Consider the following 23,664-nt stretch of genomic DNA (forward strand, 5'->3'; position numbering starts at 1 on the left):
ATAAGGAATAACGATGTTCAAATATGCTTGTGAAAGTTGATAATATTACTAAATTTCATTGAATCATGGTTTATTGCAGATATTTCTTTCACTAATCAACTTTTTTGAATTTTCTTTCATCTGCAGAAATGTTGGCAGGAAGGTTGCCAGGCTAATAGCTTTGGCACTGAATTTAAATGCAAACTTCTTTGACAAACCAGAGATTCTTGAACAACCACTTGCTGTTCTGAGGCTTCTGCATTATGTTGGTTGGTGAAAGAATGATTTTAGATTTTTTTCCGATTAAAACTGAAACATTACATATCCAAACTTGAAAGCAATTCAGGAAACTTTTACAGATCATAACATTTTGGCAAGAAGCCTTTTCTAGATTTGATACGTTATAAGCCCAGGCTGTGTTTTTTCCAACTATGTCTTGAATCCTATATAGGTATTGAATAATTGCTTTAGGCTTAAGTTTTAGACTTTGAATTTTGAACTCTTTCATGGAAAGGAGGGATAAATGATAAAAGGAGGGATTTCTCTTCTCTTATAAGTTATTATACATTCCTTTTGATCTAATGCAGTACTGCTTTTGACTATCATCAAAAGAATCCATTCATGCATGTATTAATACAAAATTATGATTTTTTTTAATAATCAGATGAAGCATCTAATCCAGAATTTGGCATTTATGGAGCGGGGGCACATTCAGATTTTGGTCTGCTTACATTGCTGGTAACAGATGAAGTTTTGGGTCTCCAGGTATCTTTTATTTCATCTGGCAGGGAATTTTGTGAATTGCTTTTCACTCCCCTGAGGTGTGGTCTAAACTGATGAATAAGGGATTTAATGTCTGTATGTAGATCTGCAAAAACAAGGATGCCCAGCCACAAACTTGGGAGGATGTGCATCCTTTGAAAGGGTGAGCTACTGCTCTCTTTTTTCTGCCATTAATTGTTTTGTTTTAATGTAAAATCAGAATTTCTACTGTAAAAGATCAAATATTGTATGTAGAATAAAAATTTTGTACTTTGTCTATGCAGATGGGTTGGATTACTCTTTCCACTCTATTAAAGCTTCTTATTTTATGTTGCCGTTTTTTGCACTCTAAAATCTTATGTCGGTTTGGTGATGACAATTCTTGGAAATATCATTCCTACAATGTCTAGATAGGTTGGAGAGAATGAAGACAACACAAAGACCAACGGGAATATATTATGTGAAATTATGTTGCTAGAAGACAAATAAAAAGGAATCTAGGTTTGATCACTGGAGGAAGAGGCATTAAAGGGATCCCTTTATTATCTTTGAAGGTCATACTCCACACATATTGTTTGGAATCAGCTGCCAACCACCAATTCTCGGCCATAAGAGATGAGCTTAATGTCTTATTGCAATTCTAATTGCTATAACTGTTAACGGAAATTGTACATATGAAAGAACTTTTACATAAATTCTCTGACCAAGCATCTAACAATTATAAAGGATGTATAACAATTTGAGAAAATATTGGTTAAAGATGCCTGTATACTTGGAACGCTAAGAGTGGTGGCCAAAAGAATCAAGCATATGTAGAACATTGCTATGTTATTTGGTCTACTCTGAAAAAAAACATTTATGGGAGGATGCAAATTCTTCAAAGTGTTTATTGAAGCAGTTTCTCGAAAGTGAAAGTGCTATAGGAAAGAGTTACTACAATAACAAAGTAAAGGAAATTGTAGTGACAGGCTGCTTTGGGGAAAATGGCATTACCTAGTTTTGTCAATAAGGATATAATCCTATCTCAGTTGAGTTACTACAATAACAAAGTAAAGGAAATTGTAGTGACATAGGCTGCTTTGGGGAAAATGGCATTACCTAGTTTTGTCAATAAGGATATAATCCTATCTTAGTCATTCTATTTGCCTATTCAAGATCGTATTGGTAATATTAAATTTTTTTGTTAGGTAGATCTATTTGATTAAATGTTGTAATGGCCAGTGACAACTCATTTATATCTTTGTATATCTTGACATATTGTTAGCTATTGTAGCATTCTTATTAAAATTATCCTGAATCTATTATTATATGGATATCTTGGGCTTCAGCCATGTCTTAATATAACCTTCCTCCTAGCCTAAGAAAAGGTGAAGTAAAGAAAAGGAGGCAATAGATGAAACGGGATTAACCTTCTCATGATTGAATCTTATTTTCTTGTTTTGGGGGATGACTATCAACAGATTCTATTAATCCATCTTGGACAATCCTTTTAAATCTAAAGTCTTTTCTGGAGACAACTGCTCGAGGTCATCTATGTACATAATGCATGTTGATAGATGCAGGTTGATGATATGTTCTCTAATTCAAATATTTCCATTCCCCAATGCCTAATTTTGTCACCTGAGAAGAAAGTCAATTCCAAAAGTTTCAGGAATGAGATTCGTTTCATGGAATCTTTGATATAAAGTGATAAACAACTGCAAGACTATATATTTGAATGAAATGTACTTTCAACGATTCATGTAGTCCAGGATTTGAATTGTTGGATCTCAGTGCAGGCTTTGTGGAGCTTAGTCCAAAATATTTAAGTGCAAGCATCAACAGTTTTCTGGAAAAAATACACTCTCGTTTGTCATAATTCAGACAACTTCTTCATAACAAATTGTATGTAGGAGAGGTAGAATTGATGAAGGAATAGACAAGATTCTTTTTAAAAAAAATACGTAGTCAATTGGTGTTTGATTAGCTGAGAGGACCAGAAGCAAAATTTTCTAAGAGTTGTTATGTGCTTATGGAAGGCTATCCCTTCAGCTTTTAGCTGTTGAAAGTGGTCAACCGTGTCATCCATTGTCATAGTGATGCAATTTGTTAAGGGTGACCTTACCTAAGTCCGGAATATTTCTGAAAGAGAATGAGGGTTTTCTGATGTCACTGGCATTTTTCCTTGACCTTGTTCTGTATTTCAATAAATGTTACAAGGAATTTCCTATGCCCAGAGTACAAAAGATGAATATTTTCCCCTACTTTCATATGCTTGAGATTAGCTTCTTTCTTCTTGATATCATATTTTCGTAGTTTGAAGGGGTTAAGTACTTCACGAAAGCAGTGCAAGGTTCTTCATCTTGTAAGGTTCAGGTGTAGATTTGGTTCCAAGTGGAAGTTTCATAACCCTGTTTTTTTGAGATACGGAAGATTAGTAAGTCTTATTTTCAAACTGCAGGAATCCTGAGTTGATAAGCTGAAGGCAGTGTCAAGAATGGTAGGCAAACTCAATCTCTGCAGACCAAAATTTTGTCTTGGACTTGGTAGTTTGCAGAAACTTGACAAAAAACAAAAATCAATGCATTAGAAACACAAGGAATATATTTTGAACATGTTGATGTGTTTTGATGATAGTGATTTTTATTTCACAATTCTTGTCAAAGTGTTTTTTAAGTTATTGGGTAAAGAAAAGAAAAGGTATCCACTATGGATTACTAGCTCAGTTTAGGCAGCTATTCTTTTATAGGTTATATCTTTTATTGAACTTACACAACTTCTGTAGGAAAAAACCAAAATATTTGTGGTTGGAAAAAAGAGTTGTAATCTATTATCTGAACCCATGTGTGTTTGTTAAAATGCCAAAATTTCATTAGGCCTGTAGGTTGCTGATGGAAAAACAAGTTTTGGATAGTAATAGAAGTGAGTTTAAAGAAAATGGAACTTCAAAAAACCTAATAAATAAACCTTCTCATTCAATTGCCAAGTTTCAAGTGAATTTGTTAATTAGGGTCAGACTAGTATTTGGGGAGAAATATTAGGTCAACCTCCATAATTGGGTCAGACTAGTATCTGGGGAGAAATATAAGTCAACCTCCATTATTATATGTGTTGTCTTGCATTTGGTCACCACAAAATGTTGGTAACAGCATGAAACTTTTTAAAGTTAGTTTTGCGTTTCTCTAAGCCTGAATTTGATATTCGATTGTTTAATGTTGATTGATCGATCCATTTCATTCCATATATCAAATTGTTTTACTGAAGACCTTCGTCAAGTCTTTTTCATTTTGGTTTTTGTTGAGCCTTTGCTTGATTTTTGAAGCCTTCATCTTTTGTTCTTTGCTTTTTGTCATGACCCTATATTGCTCATTTGTTTCAATTCCAATAAATAATTTGTTAAAGTATGATGTGACCTTATTATCAAGTTTTATTTAAAATGTAATTCCTTATATGCAATTTAAAAAAAAAATTATTTAATGTGTTTTCTTTAGAGATAAATTACTCAAAATTCTCATAAATATTTAATGTGTTTCTTAGAGGTAATTTAATTAAATATTTGCAATTAATTAAATGAATATTTAATTGGAACTCAAAGAAGGTAATTGGTTGGAATAATTATGCGATTATTTAATGAAATTGATTTTTATTAAAAATTCGGAAGTCATTTTTATGTATTTATTTATTAATACATTTAGAAATTTTTATTTTAGATGTTATTTAAATAAAGTGATTTTTTTCCTAAGAAAATTAATTAATCATTTTTTTTAATACTAAAGTATTAACCAAGAAAATTTCCTAAAAGTTGAATTCAAACAATTATTAAAAAAAATACATTTACAAATAAATAATTTCAAAATTTTAAAACTAAGTATTTAACTAATTATTAAATATAAATTTTGAGCCCATCAAATCAAGGTCGAAGGTAAAACAAAATGAGCCCAAAAAATCTTTAAATGGGATGCATTGATTAATGTTAGGTAAGGAATTTTAACAAATAATTGTTTTGCTTCTTATTCATATAAATTTAAAAGTATGAACATTACTAATTGGCTAAAATAAACTTAGTCGGCTGAGTTAATTCTACAACCCCATGAGAATGTGAAAATATTTCATTTTAAGAGGCAAGCACAGGAAACGGCAATGCTGGGAATGAAGATGTGTTGAAACAGGAGAGAATGGGAGACAACGTGGTTGGTGCAAGGATGGTCTCTCATGCAGTAGCAACATGGAAGCTTGGGGAATAAGTAAATTGGATTTGGGCTGATCCAAAAGAGTGCAACATTAATGAGAAGAGAGTCCGGCCCTAGGGTTTTTGCCGATGAAACAACTGGGAATAAAAAGAGGAGAGTGCGCCCTCTTGACGTTTATGAGGGGATACTTGCCAAAAATCTCATAAATGGGGAAAGACTGAACCTTATTTAGTGTTGTGCTCCATTGACTCTTTCAAGGGGAATCATAGCTACATATAGAAATAGCAGCAAGAAGGAGAACACCATTATTTTAGAGGTAGCAGCTTGGTATCACAGTAACAGATTTCTAGCTATTTTTCTCACCTCATTTCTCTCAACCAAACTAGGTATGTTGAAAGTTTATTTCAAGAAATATTTCTTTCAGTTTCATCTCGGTTGTGTATGGAGGTTGTTGCATAAGATAACAGAAATAAAAATAGATGCTAGGATTAAAAGATACAAGTGACAATTTTAGATTTACAGCTGGCAAATGTTAAAGAAAACCCAATTTTTTTTGTTTTCTTATTGTAGCGTTACAGTTGAATACATCTTTGGGGTAGAATTATTTCAGTTAGTCTGCCATGTCTACACGATTCCTGTTACATAGCTGGAATATATTGTGATCATGTTAAAAAAATCTAGAAAAATATTTTGTTTCCTATTTTGAACTTAATCTATGTAAAGTTCTGGAAATAATCTCAGTTAGTTTGGACATAAGTCTGAAGGTAATTTTGGTACTGTTTTGTATTCTCTCTCCTTTATTTCTATAGAAATGGGGAAATGAATTGGTTGGCCAAGTATGCACTGTTCTCATTATTGCTGTTCCAACCATAAGTCTTAAATAATCAGAAATCATAGTAGTCCACTCTCAGGAAGGGGTACTGAATGACTGTTAATTGTTTGATAGAAAGTCTTAATAATAAAAATGAATTGCTGGAAATTATAATGCAAGTTTTATGAACTTCTATATCTGTATTTGTCATGAACTAGCTTGCTAGAATGTCCTGCAACCATTACCCTTGAAAAAAGATTGATACAGAATGGAAGTTAACATGCTTGCTGCAGTAAATTTTAAAAGTAATAACTGAAAAATCTCTCTTGGTTGTCTCTACAAATAGCATAGTAGTCTGCAGTAAACCTTGTTTCTGCAAATAGAATTAATAGTCTGTTGTGAATCTTAAAAAAGAAAGGCTATGAACAAATATATATTTAGTATTGTGTTCTCTTCTTAATATGGAATGCCTCCACACCCACGCTTATCCAGTGCTATTAGTTATGGTAATTTCTTTGGTTTTCTGTGTGGTCCAGTGGCCTGGTAAAAAATGATCAGCTATTACATAAATGTAATACTAGATAGATAAATATTATCCTTTTGAGCAAAAAAAAACTCAGAGCCTAATTGCAGCAGAGGCACAATATGTTTGCTTCAGCATTATATATTATAGCTGTTGGGTAGTCCTTGTATTAGATGCAAGTATATGTTGTTTTAAATTGCATTGACTTCCAAAAATAAGTTTATTGGATTATTTATTCATTTAAAGTGGTGACCCTCCCTTCTATCATAACCTTACTAGCTCACCAACAATCTAAGAGGATGTAGTATGTGTGGCAGCTAACTAGCTACCCTAATTAGGAAGACATACAACAAATAACCAAGTGAGAGACTAAGGTACATACACATAGGTGAACATTATACATGGACAAACTAAAACTCTAAAAGCTAGTTTTGTGCATAATATAGTGGATGTTTAGGATTGCCGCCTGATTCACTTTAGTAGGTGTATGATGGTGAAGAACTACTTGGAAACGAAAAAAACCCCACAAGGGTTGTCTCCACAGTAGTTACATCAAACTTAGTACAAACAAAACTACATATCGGTAGCGAGTGCGCGTCTATTGATATCTTGATCCCGTGGATACGGGTGTGTAGACAACCTGGAAGGTAAAGAATACCTCCTGAGCACAAATACTTTGGACATAGGTGTTGTGGTTACTTATCCCTTGCTAAATTATAATTTATTCCAAAGCTTAAATAATAAAAAAAGAACTTGGTAACCAAAAAAAAAATTAAAGATCCTCAGGAAGGCATCTATACTTGGCCTGATGCCCGAAACCCGAGAAGGGGTATAGGACTTAGTAACTTTCTCGGTGGTCTTACACCTGGCTAAAGGCTCAAAATCCAAGGAAAGGTGTGGATCTATTGGTAATGATAAACCTTGCAAGAACCTTGGCTCAGTTTTGGGCAGACTGTGTAACTTCTTGCAGGACACCCAGACCTGGATTGGTCCCGAAGGGTGAAAGACCCTAATCAGAACAATGTTTAATTCTGTCCTCTATAATAACCCATCTCAGTAAGATGGAGGTACGGATTCTAGGTCACTTGTTATTGTTAACCTACCCTGTAGAGGTAGAGGTATGACCCGAGAAGGCCGCTTATGTGCTCATTGGGTTCCCATCCCAGATGGATGGAGGTACGGAATCACGATCACTTACTTGTTAACCTACCCCGTATGAGTAGAGGTATGACCAAAGATGGCCACTTAAAATGCATAAGTACCTATCTCGGTGAGATAGAACTTTAGCCCGATAGACTGACTAGTTGGCCCATGACAGAAGAGCCCGAATTGGCTAATTAATACTAAGTCCTATATGGACAATATGAGGATGAAAATCTCTTGAGAAAATCTAGTATAAATAATTTTTTTTTAAAAAACCTAGTAAATTGTGCTAATAAGATGGGTTATCTAAGTGTTTCATATTTTATTTTAAGGATCACATGGTCCTTACACTTTTGAGTTTGTATTTTTTTAAAATTTTAGTCCCTTGGTTTTGCTATGTCATGCCTTTCGTTTTTTCCTTCGATTCAGTCTATCCTAGAGGTCAGTCGGAGTTGTCAGTCAAGAGTTATGCCCGTTTTAGTGCCTCAAAAGTGGACATTTTAGGTGTAATAGCACGAACTAAAAACATGATGTATTTTCAATTTGACTTTCACTTTTTGAAAAACATAACTTATATTCACTTTTTGTTATGTTTTTAAGTTACTTCAATTTTAAATTTTTAACTTAAAGTGACTATAGTGCACTTTATGTTATAATTCTAAATTGAGTTACTTTTTAATTTTTCACTTAAAATAACTATATAACTATATAGTTTCAATTTAATTATTGGTTTTAAAAATTAAATATTTATTTGAATGTTACTTTAAAATGATGTTTATACATTATATTTCAAAATATGATAAATAAATATTGTTTATGACCCATTTTGTAACATTTTATAATATGAAGTGAATTAAATGACTTAAAGTCTTCATAAGTGGACATTTTATATGCAATAACATGTAAAATCCATCAAAAGTGGACTTTTTACATGTCACTGCATATAAAGTTTACTTTGGTGGACCTTTTTGATGTCATTACATCAAAAGTTCATCATAAGTGGACCTTTTTGATGCTATGGCATGAAAAGTGAAGTTTTTATGTTTAAACATCTAAAAGATGAGTTGCATTTTAAAATATGCTTCTTCCCTCAAAAGGTCTATTTTTACCTATGAGCATGTTTTAAAATATGTAATGGCACCCAAAAAGTGCGATTTTTGAGAGATACATGTTTTAAAATGTGTATGTGACCTAAAAAGGTCTGATTTTGGAGAAAGACATGTTTTTAATATATGCATTGAGCCTCCAAAGGTCCGTTTTTGAAGAATAACATGCTCTTGCCCTCCAAAAACCCAATTTTGATCATAACTTGAGATTTTCTCAATGGATTTGCATGAGATTTGTTCCATTGGAGGCATTTTTGGTTGGCAATGATTTTTCTTGCTTCTAAAACAGTTTCTTTAACCTCAAAAACATTTTTGAAAGCTTTATGATAGGGCACGTTTTTGGAGAAATTTGCAAATAAATCCATTTTTAATGCATGTTTTTCCTCCCAAGCAAATCGATTTGGCATATTTTGGAGGTTACATTGCATTGTGGTTCATATTTTGATGTTTAATGATCAAAACATTTTGATCTTGCATCATGAGGAATTTTTTTTTTTTTTTTGCCAAAAACGTCCCACAAGCATGAACACCCAAAAACATCGGAATATGGAGCATAAATAGGGCATGTTTTGGCATCTCCTAACAACTTCTCCTTGTTTGCTGCTTTCTCCCATTCAAATTTGTTAAGTTGGAAAAAGTCTAAGGGTTTGGGAAGAATTTTTCAAACATTGGAGCATCTTTTCCCTTCATTTTTGGCACATGGAAGTGGACTTTTTTTTTCTTGCTTTAAATTCATGCTTATCTTGCTGATTTTATGCATGTAATTACTTGGTGGTTGCCACTTGTTAAGATCTTTGCCATGGAAAGTGTATTTTTCTTTTAAAAATGAAGTTTTTGTTTATTTTCATGTTTTTGGTTCTTTCCCAAGTCCCAATTTGGAATTTGAGTGTTGAAGTGCATTACATCTTGGTATGTTTGAGACACTTTCCAAAGGTATGTTGTTTCTTTTGTGTTTTGCGTTTTGTGCTTGCTTGCCGATTTTCTCCACTTGGAAAAATTGCAAGTTCTTTCCCAAGAACTTGTTTTTGCTTCATTACATACGAAAGCATCATCACATTCAACATTCCATTTCCATGTCACAACACTTCATCTCTCACTCAACAAAATGAGATTACATGTTTATCTCATTCACCATCTGCTTGTGCATGTAATCCAATTTTCCGCTTTTATTTTCACCCATTTCACTTTCTGCATTCACTTGCATGACACGATTATATGAAATCTCTTATGTGTAATTGCATCCAAAAGGTTCGATTTTGACTAAAAGTCACATTTTGAAAAGTTAAATAGATGTCGTTTTCATCTCCTATGTACTTTGACTTCCCCTTTTCATCAAAAGTGACTATAAAACTCATTATCTCACGTCTATTTTCCATTTCCATCCCTTCATATGAATTTGCGCCTCCATGAGCAAATACATGTTTCCACATCTTTTCATGCTTTCCATCTTGACCTTTATTCGCACATGTGAAGTGTATTCTTCACTTGCATTTGCATCTCATCTCACCCTCCACCTCCCATTACATGTTGCATTTACATTTATTCATTTTTTATGCAATAATGTCTTGAAAACGCTAAGTTACTTTTGAAATCAGCAATCTTCATTTGCACACATTTCCATGCATTCCACCTTCATGAATTCTCATTCCTTTCCATTCCATTTTATCTTCCATTTTCCTACTTTCACACCATTTCATTCCGATTTCCGTTCCATTGCATATGCATATGCTTTCTCTTTGAAGTCACTTTGTCGGATTTGTGAAGTCTAAAATCCATTTTCGAATCTTCACTGCTGATTTGGAATTCACTTTTATGGAGATTCCTTCTGACAATGTATTTATATTTTGGGATTTTTGTATTGTAGCACAAGCACAAGACATGTCCTCGCCATCCAAATCCAAAGGCAAAATGAAATATCAATATGATAAAGAATTGGCTCATGCAGCTCCTCCTTCAGTCATATTTATTTTGGATAACATGTTGGACACAAAGATCGGTGATGTGGATTTGGCTGATTTTCTACAAAGAGTTAAAGCTCTGGCTAGTCATGAAATGAAGCACATTAAGAAAAGCAATATTCACCTGGTATCTACATTTCCTATGGCAGCTATAGAACCTAACTTCATTTATGGATGTGCACGACAGTTTACTCTCAAGACAAAGACTATCAAAGATGCTGATGGCAAGGTTATCATCAGCCTTGATCCTGAGGTCATTAAAAAACACTCTTCAAGGTTCCGCATAAATTAAAATGTGCTGATTTGACTAAAGGATCATCATTGGCCTGTTGGAATGAGAAAAAGGGTAATTATCAGAAGTATGTCAACCTTTATTTGTCAGACAATAAACGAAGCAATTTCTCCAGATGGCCAAAGATCATTCATCAGTCAAATTTCAAACAAGAGTATAAGGATCTCATCATCCTTCTCAGCAGGGTTTGTGGCCTTAAAGATTCTACTGATTTTGAGCCATGGATGTATAAGTTTATGAAATAACCCCAACAGGTTATAACTCCTTCAAACACCAAAAATCTTTATACTTCAGTTGTTTGACATTTCGTCAAACACTTTGCAAGCAAGGGTCATCTAACTGATATAACTTTTCAGATTGCTGCAGTGATTCTTGTTTGGATTTGCCTCAAAGAGAATGTTTACAAAATTGTCTAAACAATGACCTAACATGAATGTGCAACTAATTTTGGTAATATTCAATACAAATATGTGACTTAAACTACTTGCAATATGCAGCTACAACAATTAGTAATTATGACAAATACTTTGGATGCAACCTAGGATGGCATTAATGCACTTACAATCGAGTGGCATTAATATAAACACTTAGTATGCAAAATTATAACATTATTTATGCCAAAAAGAGAACTTACAGCCAATTGACATTTTGTCAAACAATTGGCATGCAAACTAATAAACTGATCATCAAACTCTAGGTTTACAATACAGATAGTCTAAAAATTGCAATGCTCTTTAATTGCAAAATCCTAGCCTTCCTTTGATACCAATAATGCCAAATGGCAAACAAAGACAAGTACAATATGGAAATAGTGAAGTGCTGAAGCTATATTTTGTACTCAGCTGAAAACCTACTTTTCTCAGAAAATATGCCAAATGAGAAGTGAAGAACCTGATTGTAGATGGCTGTAATAATTTTCTACAATGCTGCCCCTTTTGCTTTGCTTTTTTCCCATCTGCTTTTTCCACTTGCTTTTTCCGGATTTGCTTTTTTTTTGTTTTTGCTTTTTCGAACTGCTTTTTCGGATTGCTTTTTTCGGAGCTGCTTTTTTCAGACTGCTTTTTCCGCTTTCTTTTTTCGGGTCTGCTTTAAAATGGCTTCCTATAATTTCAGACCTGCTAGAAATGACCTCCAATAATTTCGGCCCTGCTAAAAATTGCCTCCTGAAATGCTGAAATGCTGAAAATGGCCTTAGGCCCAATGATGCCCTAGCTGAAGTGATTGAAGTATCACCTCCAAATGTGCAACCCTTAAGAAGATATTTCACTTCCTCAGTTATGCTAATCCAAGGGAGTTTTCGTTCCCAAAGATCAACTGGCTATTTGAAACCACTTGGCTCCACGATAGACTATGTGACTAAATCACAATTTGATGTCAAGAGAGAAATAAACAACTGGATGATTAGAATGAAGCCCGGGGTGCCTATTTATTCTTTTTTCTCCACTTTCTCCAGATACTTCTAGAACATTATTTTATTTTATCTATTAAGTGACTTTATAAAATATTTTATAATTCAAGTCACTTTATTAAATTAATTAAATATAAAGTTACCTTTTAATATTTATTTATTTGATAACTTTATAAATAATTAACTTAATATCACTTATTTATTTAATTAAAATAATTAATTAGTCATCCTCATAAAATATTCATTATTTTGGACAATCTAATTAATTAAATTAATTAAATCAAATTGCCTCCAAAATGGGGACATGACAGTCCGCCCTTCCTGAAATTGCTTGTCCCCAAGCAATGGCTGAACAATAAACCAATCAGTCCGCCTGGATTGTTACAAGATTCAAGAAGAGTTGGCAGATTAACGGATTTTCGGATGATTGATTGATTAACAGAGGAACAAATGTGTTCCTTTTAAAGAATTACAAGGATGTTGTTTCTAAAAGAAACAACGTAGACTGAAGACGAAATTAGAAACAAAACTAGAGACAGGATAGGAAACATTCCTATCTAGACTGAAAGACGGACTACAGACAAGTAGTTGACTATTATAGAAAGTATAAGATATTATCTTAATACCCTCCCTTAATGGTCAACGTACAAATGTCGAAACATTCTGTGATAATTGAGACCCTCCCTGGATCTACAGAATGCTGAAACCAAGAAGCTTTGCCAGAAGAGTGTTATGACTCAAAATAAGTTGCATTTACAAAACTTCATTTTTGTGAAAAAAACGGTAAAACCCAAAATATCACACAACCTTGCGTATTACAGACAACGTGAAATGATTTTTGAGGAGAAAATCAACAAACCCAGAATCTCACGCAACCTTAAGTATTACAGACAACTTGAAATGATTTTTGAGGAGAAAATCAACAAACCCAGAATCTCACACAACCTTGCGTATTACAGACAACTTGAAATGATTTTTGAGGAGAAAATCAACAAACCCATAAAAAACAGAAACAGATTTAGAAGGCGAAAAATGCAGCTTCGCCTTGATCAAGACCCGGAGAAGTCGGACGCTGACTAACACCCAGAACAAGTTGAAGCGATGATGCGCTGCTTCCAGGTTCCATAATTGTGACCATTGAATTTGGAATTATGTTCGAGCAGAATATTTGTCAAAGATGCCATGACACGTTTTTCAATGAAAAACTGTGAAGGAACGTTCTTTGAGGCAAAAATATGAAAGACCCAGAAGAATCAAAGAATGACCCAGAAGAGAGCTCGAAAAACCCACCAAGAATCTCCAAACAAAATATTTTTTCGACCCCAAAAATTAGGGTTTCGAAAAAAAACAGCTCTAGCTGAAAAAAGCTTGAAAAAACTTAAGATTTCTTGATAAAAAATGGCAGATTTTTCTTCAAGGATCGATGTGCATGGACGAATGGGGCTAGAGTGTGCTGAACAAACACAAGCAGACCTGAGTTCGAGAATTTCTCTAGGCCAAAAAACCTAAGCGGGTTTTAGAGAAATTCAACAGAAATAATTTTGAAAAAATTTAAACAAATAATTTCACGAAGAAATTATAAATTTTTTCGAAAGAATTTAAGTAATAGCTCTGATACCATGTTACAAAATTCAAGAAGAGTTGGCAGATTAACGGATTTCCGGATGATTCATTGATTAACAGAGGAACAAATGTGTTCCTTTTAAAGAATTACAAGGATGTTGTTTCTAAAAGAAACAATGTAGACTGAAGACGAAATTAGAAACAAAACTAGAGACAGGATAGGAAACATTCCTATCTGGACTGAAGAAAAAAGAGACGGGATAGGAAACATTCCTATCTAGACTGAAAGACGGACTACAGACAAGTAGTTGACTATTATAGAAAGTATAAGATATTATCTTAATATGGATCCCAAATGTAGTCATGAACTATACTACTATCAATTAACATAGGCTCCTGCAATATCCTCTGCAATAAAAGCAAGAGGAATCCATAATCAAACTGACAATTATAGCTCAACCAAACTCCAAAATCACAACTGCCACAGTCAGAAACCCACGAGACACAAACTCCTAGAACATCAGAACCCAAGTAAAGTGGACAAATCAAACTGCCAACACAGTAAATACCATCAACGCATCCCACTGGCCTATACGGAATGTACAATCCAACTCTACAACAATGATGAAAGCTCCCGAATGAAACTGTACCAAGTATGGAGAATTCACACACTGTACAACTCCTGCAGTCAACACAACTCTGCAGATCAACGGCCACTGTTTCATAACCATAACTCCCATGCACTGCTGATGGCAAAAAGACATCACAAGATAAACAGCAAGAAATGGAACCTAAACCAAATTTGCCTGCCATCAACTCCTCAACACAAGGATCAAAGGCTAATTGATGTACATACCCTGCAGTATAATGCTGATAAAAAGAACCAACCTCAGTCAATAGCTCACCATGAACAAGTGATACAACCCACTGTGACTGATCACCAGCTAAGTCAGGAGATGTCATAGCCAAAGGAGTAGAATCAATAACAACAACCGCTGAAGCATCACTCCCAAACTTTTGCTCTAAGTCATGTATTATCAAGCTGTCAACTGCAGAATCTATCGCCATGTCATGCCCATCACAAATCTCATCCCGAGGCGTCAAACCATCCCATAACTGATGACAAGCACTAGGAACCAAAATACATCTCTGTATCATCATCTCATCAACATGGTCATCAAAGGTAAATTAATGAGCATACCTCACAGTGTAATGCCGATAGAATGCGCCAATCTCAGCCAATGGCTCAGACTGCAATCCAAATGAAACTAACTGCAATCGATCACTAACCAAGCTGGAACTGGCTACTACCTCCGAAGACATCGCCAAGGGAGTAGTATTACTAGCAGGAACCATGCCAACTGCCGGCTCACCAACATCACACATGATCTTTGATACAACATCTCTAGTCTCCGTGCCATCAGTACTAGAGGCCACCACCATATCAGGCATACCACAACAATCTGTTGCAACACTCAACTCAACTGAGCCCGATATGCCAATGTTAGTATCAAGGATGGATGCATCCCCATCTCCACTGTCTCTGACAATCTCGACCATAGACATCCTCGGATCACCAGACACCACAGCTTGTGACTGTACAGAATCTGGTAAAGACTGCAGTCGCTCTAACTCCATAGTCACATTAGCCAAATAAAACTGTGACTCCTCGAAAGCCAACTGTGTACTCTCAAGAATCTCAGAAGTCACCTCAAGCTGTTGAGTAAGCTCACTCACCTCATCTTCCTTGGCCAATAATGCATCGTATGCTGTACTCCCCCACTCCATAAGATAATCTCTGTCGGCTACCAGCTGCATATAATTCTGTCTCAGAATCCGAATAGCCTCCCATAAAGAGTGGATCTCTGTCAAGGAAAAATAACTGCCTCCCTGCTCATCACTAGTAGGAGAACCCCATCCATAAACTGCTAACAACTGATGAGCAGCATCGAAATGCTGGCAAGCGATAGCAATGTCTTGCTCACTAACTCTCAACTGACTAAACACATGATGGCACTGTCTAGATTGTCTCCTACAAACCTCCTCTGACGCACTGTCTAAAGGAGTATCCTCAAAGTTACTGGTCTCTAGAGTATTACCAACCATATCCTGTGAATCAACTCCAAAGTTCATATCAACATATGGAGTATCAAAAACTGTAGCACTGCTGTCCAACTCCTCTGTACCAAAAGAAACTGCCAAGGAAGCTAAATCTTCAAAACTACCCACTGCATCCTCCTGGATGTCATCAAGGCCAATATGATCTTGGGACTCATCTGTACACACTGCCAAATATGAAAGATCATCAACACATTCCAGCAAGAATGGTCGACTGGATATATGAACAAAGCCCAACACCGGTTTTTAAAAACTAATACCAACATCGGACAAGCTGCTGGCACAAGAAAAGACAACACCGTGCAATCTACTAATCAAATCCATGATAGCACCCAAACAATCACTGCTACCAAAAAGTGTTAAAGATCTCCAGTCCACTGAATCCCAAACGCCAATATAACAATCTTGAATCCATATCCGTAAACTAGAATCAGTTGGTAACTCAAGCAAACTCCTCACCTGAGTAATATGACTAATACCAACTAACTCCACATACCTGTCTGACATTTTCCCTGTATCCTGAATGTGAATGCAAGATGAACTCACAACATTATTAATGACCACATATGATCTGCCTGCCGCAGAAAACTGAGTATCAGGAGTGCAAGATGAAACTAAGCTCAGCTCCATGCCATGTCTCTCCCAGTCCTGTAATGCCAATGGAGTATTCATCCAAGAAGCTCGAATGTCCTCAAGCTCACGAGAAAGCCTGTCAACTTCCTCCTCCTTTCTCCTCAAGGCATCTGAATAGTCTCTGACAAGGCTAAGAAGATGGTCACGATTTGATAGAAGATGTAAATATCTCAACTTCATCGTTCCCATTCCTTCCCTAATCACCTGTAAGTCAACACAAGAAGACTTCGGCTGAACTCCCTTATGTCTACCTTGTAACTGAATCATCCGAATGTAATCCTCTATCATATCACGCATCCTGTCATGATGAGATAATGAAGTCATAATACTGTCTTCGCTCACCTTTAGCTGGCTAGACAAATCATGTGAAGTACTACCAGCCTCAACCTCATGTGACGAAGCATCTATTTGTGCCTGGTACTCTCTCTCAACAAAGTCATGAATGCTCAATGTCTGCTCATCTCTACCAAGTATCTCACCATCATGCACAACAACATCCTTATAATCATCATTTGAACCCACTACGTTGTAGTCACTGCCTGTTGGAACTAAACTATCCCGAGTACCTGTGACATCACCCTCTGACGACCTGTATACAATTGTCTCAACTTGAGTATCAAGTTGACCGTTACTATCAATCTGTGTAATATCCATTCCCACTACCTTTTGAAGTATTGTGTGCCCAACATCTTCCTCCAAGCTAGTCTGATTTTTGTCCTCCCTAGATTCGGCTATATGCTGGTCACCAACTGCTGCAAACTCCTTGTAGAGGTTTGTAGATACCTCACTTGTAGAAACCTCTTGTTCCTCTTTTTCTTTGTTCTGTGACGTAGTCCTCTTAAACATGGAAACCATCAATTCATTCATCCTTTTCTGACTTTCATCCAACCTTTTCAAATTTTGTTTAAGCTTCTTCATATCCTTGTCCCATTGCTTCTAGGTACTTGAAGTAAACATGATTAACTAACTAATTCAATGTCCAATCTACCCAACAAGACGGCAGGTCAATAGCTCTGATACCACTGAAATAACCCCAACAGGTTATAACTCCTTCAAACACCAAAAATCTTTATACTTCAGTTGTTTGACATTTCGTCAAACACTTTGCAAGCAAGGGTCATCTGACTAATATAACTTTTCAGATTGCTGCAATGATTCTTGTTTGGATTTGCCTCAAAGAGAATGCTTACAAAATTGTCTAAACAATGACCTAACATGAATGTGCAACTAATTTTGACAATATTCAATACAACTATGTGACTTAAACTACTTGCAATATGCAGCTACAGCAATTAGTAATTATGACAAATACTTTGGATGCAACCTAGGATGGCATTAATGCACTTACAACCGAGTGGCATTAATATAAACACTTAGTATGCAAAATTATAACATTATTTATGCCAAAAAGAGAACTTATAGCCAATTGACATTTTGTCAAACAATTGGCATGCAAACTAATAAGCTGATCATCAAATTCTAGGTTTACAATATAGATAGTCTAAAAATTACAATGCTCTTTAATTGCAAAATCCTAGCCTTCCTTTGATACCAATAATGCCAAATGGCAAACAAAGACAAGTACAATATGGAAATAGTGAAGTGCTGAAGCTATATTTTGTACTTAGCTGAAAACCTACTTTTCTCAGAAAATATGCCAAATGAGAAGTGAAGAACCTGATTGTAGATGGCTGTAATAATTTTCTACAATGCTGCCCCTTCTGCTTTGCTTTTTTCACATCTGCTTTTTCCACTTGCTTTTTCCGGATTTGCTTTTTTTTCGTTTTTGCTTTTTCAAACTGCTTTTTCGGATTGCTTTTTTCGGAGCTACTTTTTTTGCTTTCTTTTTTCGGGTCTGCTTTAAATGGCTTCCTATAATTTTAGACTTGCTAGAAATGACTTCCAATAATTTCGGCCCTGCTAAAAATTGCCTCCTGAAATGCTGAAAATGGCCTTAGGCCCAATGATGCCCTAGCTGAAGTGATTGAAGTATCACTTCCAAATGTGCAACCCTTCAGAAGATATTTCACTTCCTTAGTTATGCTAATCCAAGGGAGTTTTCGTTCCCAAAGATCAACTGGCTATCTGAAACCACTTGGCTCCACGATAGACTATGTGACTGAATCACAATTTGATGTCAAGAGAGAAATAAACAACTGGATGATTAGAATGAAGCCCGGGGTGCCTATTTATTCTTTTTTCTCCACTTTCTCCAGAAACTTCTAGAACATTATTTTATTTTATCTATTAAGTGACTTTATAAAATATTTTATAATTCAAGTCACTTTATTAAATTAATTAAATATAAAGTTACCTTTTAATATTTATTTATTTGATAACTTTATAAATAATTAACTTAATATCACTTATTTATTTAATTAAAATAATTAATTAGTCATCCTCATAAAATATTCATTAGTTTGGACAATCTAATTAATTAAATTAATTAAATCAAATTGCCTCCAAAATGGGGACATGACAGTTTATGTTTCATATTATGGAGAATAAAGAACGCATCTTTTGGGGAGAACTCATCAGTACTGCACTTTGCTAACAAACATACAATGTGGAAACATCAGTGCCTTTCTATATGAATTTTTATCTTGTTGACATTGTTGCTGCCATGGGCTCTTTCTCTGGTCTTTCTACCAAAGGAGATTGTCTTCAAGTTCCTCTTTGGGATTACTATGACTAAATCACTTTGGCAAGTAGTAAATTCCATTACAGAAGAGTTCAAGATGCCTTCTTTGGGCATTTCTAGTGTTTGTTTGATAAGCAATTATTTGTCAAAAGAGTATCTGATGCAGCATGGGAGTAGGTGAACCAATACGGCTGTATTTTTCTTTAGTTTCCCACTTTCACATACTTTAGAGTTGGATATTTCAAAGGTGAGCCATATACCCTACCTAGGTATGCTACAGATCTAGTCATCCTGATGGAGCTAGCTAGATAGCTCATGGACGTGCAAAATGATCAACATGCTTTGCATAGGCCTAGTTTTGGCATTACCTTACCTAAATCTTTGGCTATTGGCAATTATTCAATCATTTCCATGCCTAAAGCAAAGAAAATGGAAGCAGAGTTACAATTGATTACCTTGAAGAAGTTCAAGGCTAGATTTGATTTTGACCACCGAGAGATGAATTCTTAGATGAAAAGAGTCTACACTCATGTTCATCGCATCGAGGACATCTGGATTGATATGAGGACAGAACTTGACATCGTGAAGATGGATTACTGCAGATTAACCTTGCAACAAATAATTGATCTTAATATGTTGGAAATCCCTTCAAATTTTCAAGTTGGAGATGATGGCAACATCTTTTATCCGACGTTTCATCAAGTGGACTTTGATAATTAAGTGCCCTTTTCCTATTCAATGGCAACAAAAGGAAGGTACGTCTATCATAGATAGATTTCAATCCATCTTGGTAAACACCAACAAATGGTTGAAAAGTAAGGGCCTTAAAAGAGTAAATCCTAAGATGGGCCTGGATTGTGGAAGTTTTGATCCTCCTGGTAGGAAATCACAACTGGAAATTATAGGGAAAGATGGTGCCTCATCTTCTAATGCTAAGGGTTCTCTCAAATTCAAATTGAAGGGCGGAAAAGGAACCAAATCATCTCAAGTTCTTGAACCAATTCAAGAATCAGTGGAAGAATTGGGAACAAAATCTGATAAAAGAGATTTAGACGAAGGAGGGGAAATCATGATCATATCTCCTCCAAAGCTTGCACAAGCATGTACGTCTTCTATACATGAAGAGCCCATAATGCATGAGGTTGATGATGATGTGGATTCATTTTCTACTATTTTCACTCCTTCCATTCTAGTCTCAGAGGTTAATATCATGGCTCTTTCTATTTCCTCTGCTGCTCCTCACGTCCCTGTACATGAACAATATGATCACTTAGTAGATGTGTTTGAAGATTTTCCAATTCTTACGAGTGGAAAGTTTCCCAACTAGATACATCTTTGACAGGATTTGAGCTTTTTATGACGAAGTCTTCTCAATATGTTCCTATGCCTTCAACAGGACAGACTGAATCTTGGTCAGTCACTACGGATATACAATCTGGATCAATGCCAATGGTCTCTACTGTGCTTCTTTTTGCAGATGAAAGTTTCAGTCTGCCTGCATGGTTGAGTAGAATAACAAAAAAGAGAAGGAAAGTGGTTGTTCCTCCAGACAATTTTCCTGTTAAGAAGACCAAATCTAAATCTTTGAAAGATAAGATTGTTTCTAGAATTTTGGTTGATTCTGATAAAACCAAATTTGTTGAGGTTGTTGATCTCTTGGTAGATAGACCCTTGTTGAGGAACTTACTCATTTTGACTACAGGTTTACTAAGATTGAAATTGGAAAGCAATCATGTTTGAGTTGCTTGCAAGATGCTCAAGATGCATTGGCTAATGTATCAAAGAGCAATTATGAGCTTTGGGAAAAGAAGAATTAGCTGAAATAGGTCTCTCGTTTGAATGAGGTTATCCAGAAACAGTCTTCTCAGAGTGTTGTTGTTATGTCTCAAACATCTAAAGAGAGAAGGTTGATTGAAGCCACCAAGTCTTGGATACAGGAAATCATTTTTGAAGGAATTCGAGCCATCACAGAGACATTTGTAGTTCTTAGGCGTGTCAAAGAGATGAACGAAATGGAGTCAAACTTAATTTCTTCTTTGACTCAAGAAGCAGATAACTTGAAGGAAATCCTTGATGATTGGGATGAAATGGTGAAATTCAATTTGGATGCCTTGGTCTCATGTGACATTTTTTCGTCATCTGAAATGTTCTTCAGATTTCAAGGGCTCATTGGTTACAAAGAGGAGACATTAAGGAAGTTGATCACAAAGTTGCTGGTGGCCTGTGGAGATTGTCAAGTAGTTGAAATAAGTGTTACTTGTGATTTGGAACAGATGGGATGTCATGTAACTGATGAATCTGGTAATCTTATTGCAGTAGAGTGAGTAAATTCAGAATATACAATCAGGATCAATGCTGATGTAGATTCTGAAGACTTTGGTTTGTGTATAATGAACAAGTTTGTCTTGTATAAATCCTTGACAAAACACTTGTTAAATACTACAACAAGAAGTTCCAAAGTTGTGCAATCAACATATGAAAATGCAGTGAGATTTGAAGCCATATTGAAGACTATGGAAATTGCTGATCTTTCCACAGTGCATGACATCATTGTCAAATTCAAGGCATTGAGAAACAATTTCTAAGATTGTTGTTTTGTTTTTATTTCATGTTAGTAGTTATAAAGAATTCATTACATGAAAAAACATAATTACATGTAATGCGAGTTACATGTATGTAAAAAGATGTAATGCGAGTTGCATGTAACCCTTTATATTCTTCTGTAGTTAGATTAGGTCAAAGTTGGTTGAGTTGCTCCCACTTTTTCCTCCACCTTTTTCTCAGCTCTTGTGCCTATATAAAGGAGCGCCCCCTCCTTGTAAAATCATCATTATCTTTATGCAAGAGAGCTCTGAAAAAATTGTGCCAGCAGAACTTTATTTGTGTAAGCACTATTTTGAGAGAAAGTGAATACAAAGGAGCATTTGAGACTTAACTTTGATTAAATGAGATTGTTATTTGTGTGAATTGTAAGCTTTGTCTATAATTTAGCCAAGTTATCTTTGATTCATATTATCTTGTGTTATTGGTAATTGTATCTTGTGAATTGAATAGAAAAGAGTTAAGAAGCAATTGGAGCCAAAGCTTTGACCAGGAGCAATTGTGGAAATATATAGCTAGAAGCTTTGTCTGTAGCTTATATTTTTTTCTTAATTTGCAAAATAGTTAAGTTATTCTTACTTTTAGGGGTCTTTGTGCCATAATTGTAAAGCTTTTCCATATAGAAGTACGAACGGACTTAGAGCCAAACCAGTACATTTTCAGCTAGCCTTTGAGTTAGTGAAGGGTTATTGGTATCACTGTTTCCAGCTCTTGATAGAAGTGTAGTTAGAAATTCACCCTGCCCATTACTCGCTCCATGAGTAAGTGGATTCTTTCTTGAAAGATAAGAAGATAGTATATTGGTAACACCCATTTTATAAAATCTCTCGACTTCTTGCTTACCTTGAGCTGATCCAAGGAATGGTGAGCCTTCCTTTTAAGGTAGGAGAGACTCTGTTTCACACGTTGTGGCTGGTCATCCTATTTTGCGACTGGATTTTTTCCCAAAACTGTCGGTTGCAAACTATCCACCCAACAATATGCATATCAATAGCATTCAATTACGAGTAACATTTTTTGTTCAATTGGGATGAGCAGTTTGCTATTAATTAATGATGGTATTGTTTCATATAGTGTCCCTCACCTGTTGTTGCTCGATGAACGCGCTTTGACTTTTGAAACCCTCTGTTCATCCTTCAACTTCCGTATGCTGCCTTTGTGCAAATTTGTCATACAAACTATTGGAATTGTTGTATGATGTCAAACCTATAGTGTTTGGGGATGTGACCGTATGGTGTACAAAAGCTAGCTATATGATACTATCATTTTTTCTGTTTGTGGTGCTGGTTCAAGCCATACTGTATTTTTGTATCTTGCCGTACATTTTGGTCAGTCTCTCAATGACACCATACAATGTAGTCTTTCCATGCATACGGTTCTCTCTTTCCCCCTTGCTTAATTCTGTTGTACAATGGTGAGCTACACGGCTCCTTGGCAACCTCTTGACTTTAATGTTGCATACATTAGTGACTTAGTCACTTGCAAATAGAAATGATATCGAAACACAGTAAGGAGTTGTCCTCAATTTTGATTTCACAAAATTGTGGCAACACTACAAAATTTTCTCATGGATTCGTAAGTTCATCCTCTTTGTTTTAATGCATTAGTAAAGTTTCATGAAAGCAATTTGTGATCTTTGAATTGTGCTTTATGTAACTTTATTTGTGCTTTCTTTTGAAGGTTTCTATCTAGTTAATCCTTGTAAATGCTTGTGAGTACGAGTTTTTCTTCCGTGAATGCAAGCACTTGATTTTTGGCAATCTTCAAGTCTAACCTTCGTTTTTACCTTTCTTGTTAGCAATGTTTTTCCCTTAGGATAATAGCCCTTGGAATTCTACCCATTTCGAGATAAATTAGGCCTCAAACAGAGTTGTCTAGCTCAAGTGATAAAGCAAAAGGTTGGGTTTTTTAGGGCGACAACTTGTCTTATTAAGAAATCCTCCAAAAGTGGACTTTT

General features: G+C 35.3%; 1 pseudogene across 1 annotated transcript in view; it reads left to right on the forward strand.

Moving 5' to 3' along the window:
* The window catches only part of LOC149568245 (kihadalactone A synthase LFS-like), a 126,819-nt pseudogene that overhangs the window by 36,909 nt on the left and 66,246 nt on the right, over positions 1–23,664 (forward strand). Inside the window, exons 5-7 of the transcript XR_016362529.1 lie at positions 127–248; positions 644–744; positions 846–904. The product of XR_016362529.1 is annotated as a kihadalactone A synthase LFS-like (transcript). The remainder of the gene's footprint in view (positions 1–126; positions 249–643; positions 745–845; positions 905–23,664) is intronic.

The sequence above is a fragment of the Cupressus sempervirens genome, chromosome 3 (genome assembly GCF_028749045.1).
Source record: "Cupressus sempervirens isolate cs-2001-9-10 chromosome 3, ASM2874904v1, whole genome shotgun sequence".
NCBI classification, from domain to species: Eukaryota; Viridiplantae; Streptophyta; class Pinopsida; order Cupressales; family Cupressaceae; genus Cupressus; species Cupressus sempervirens.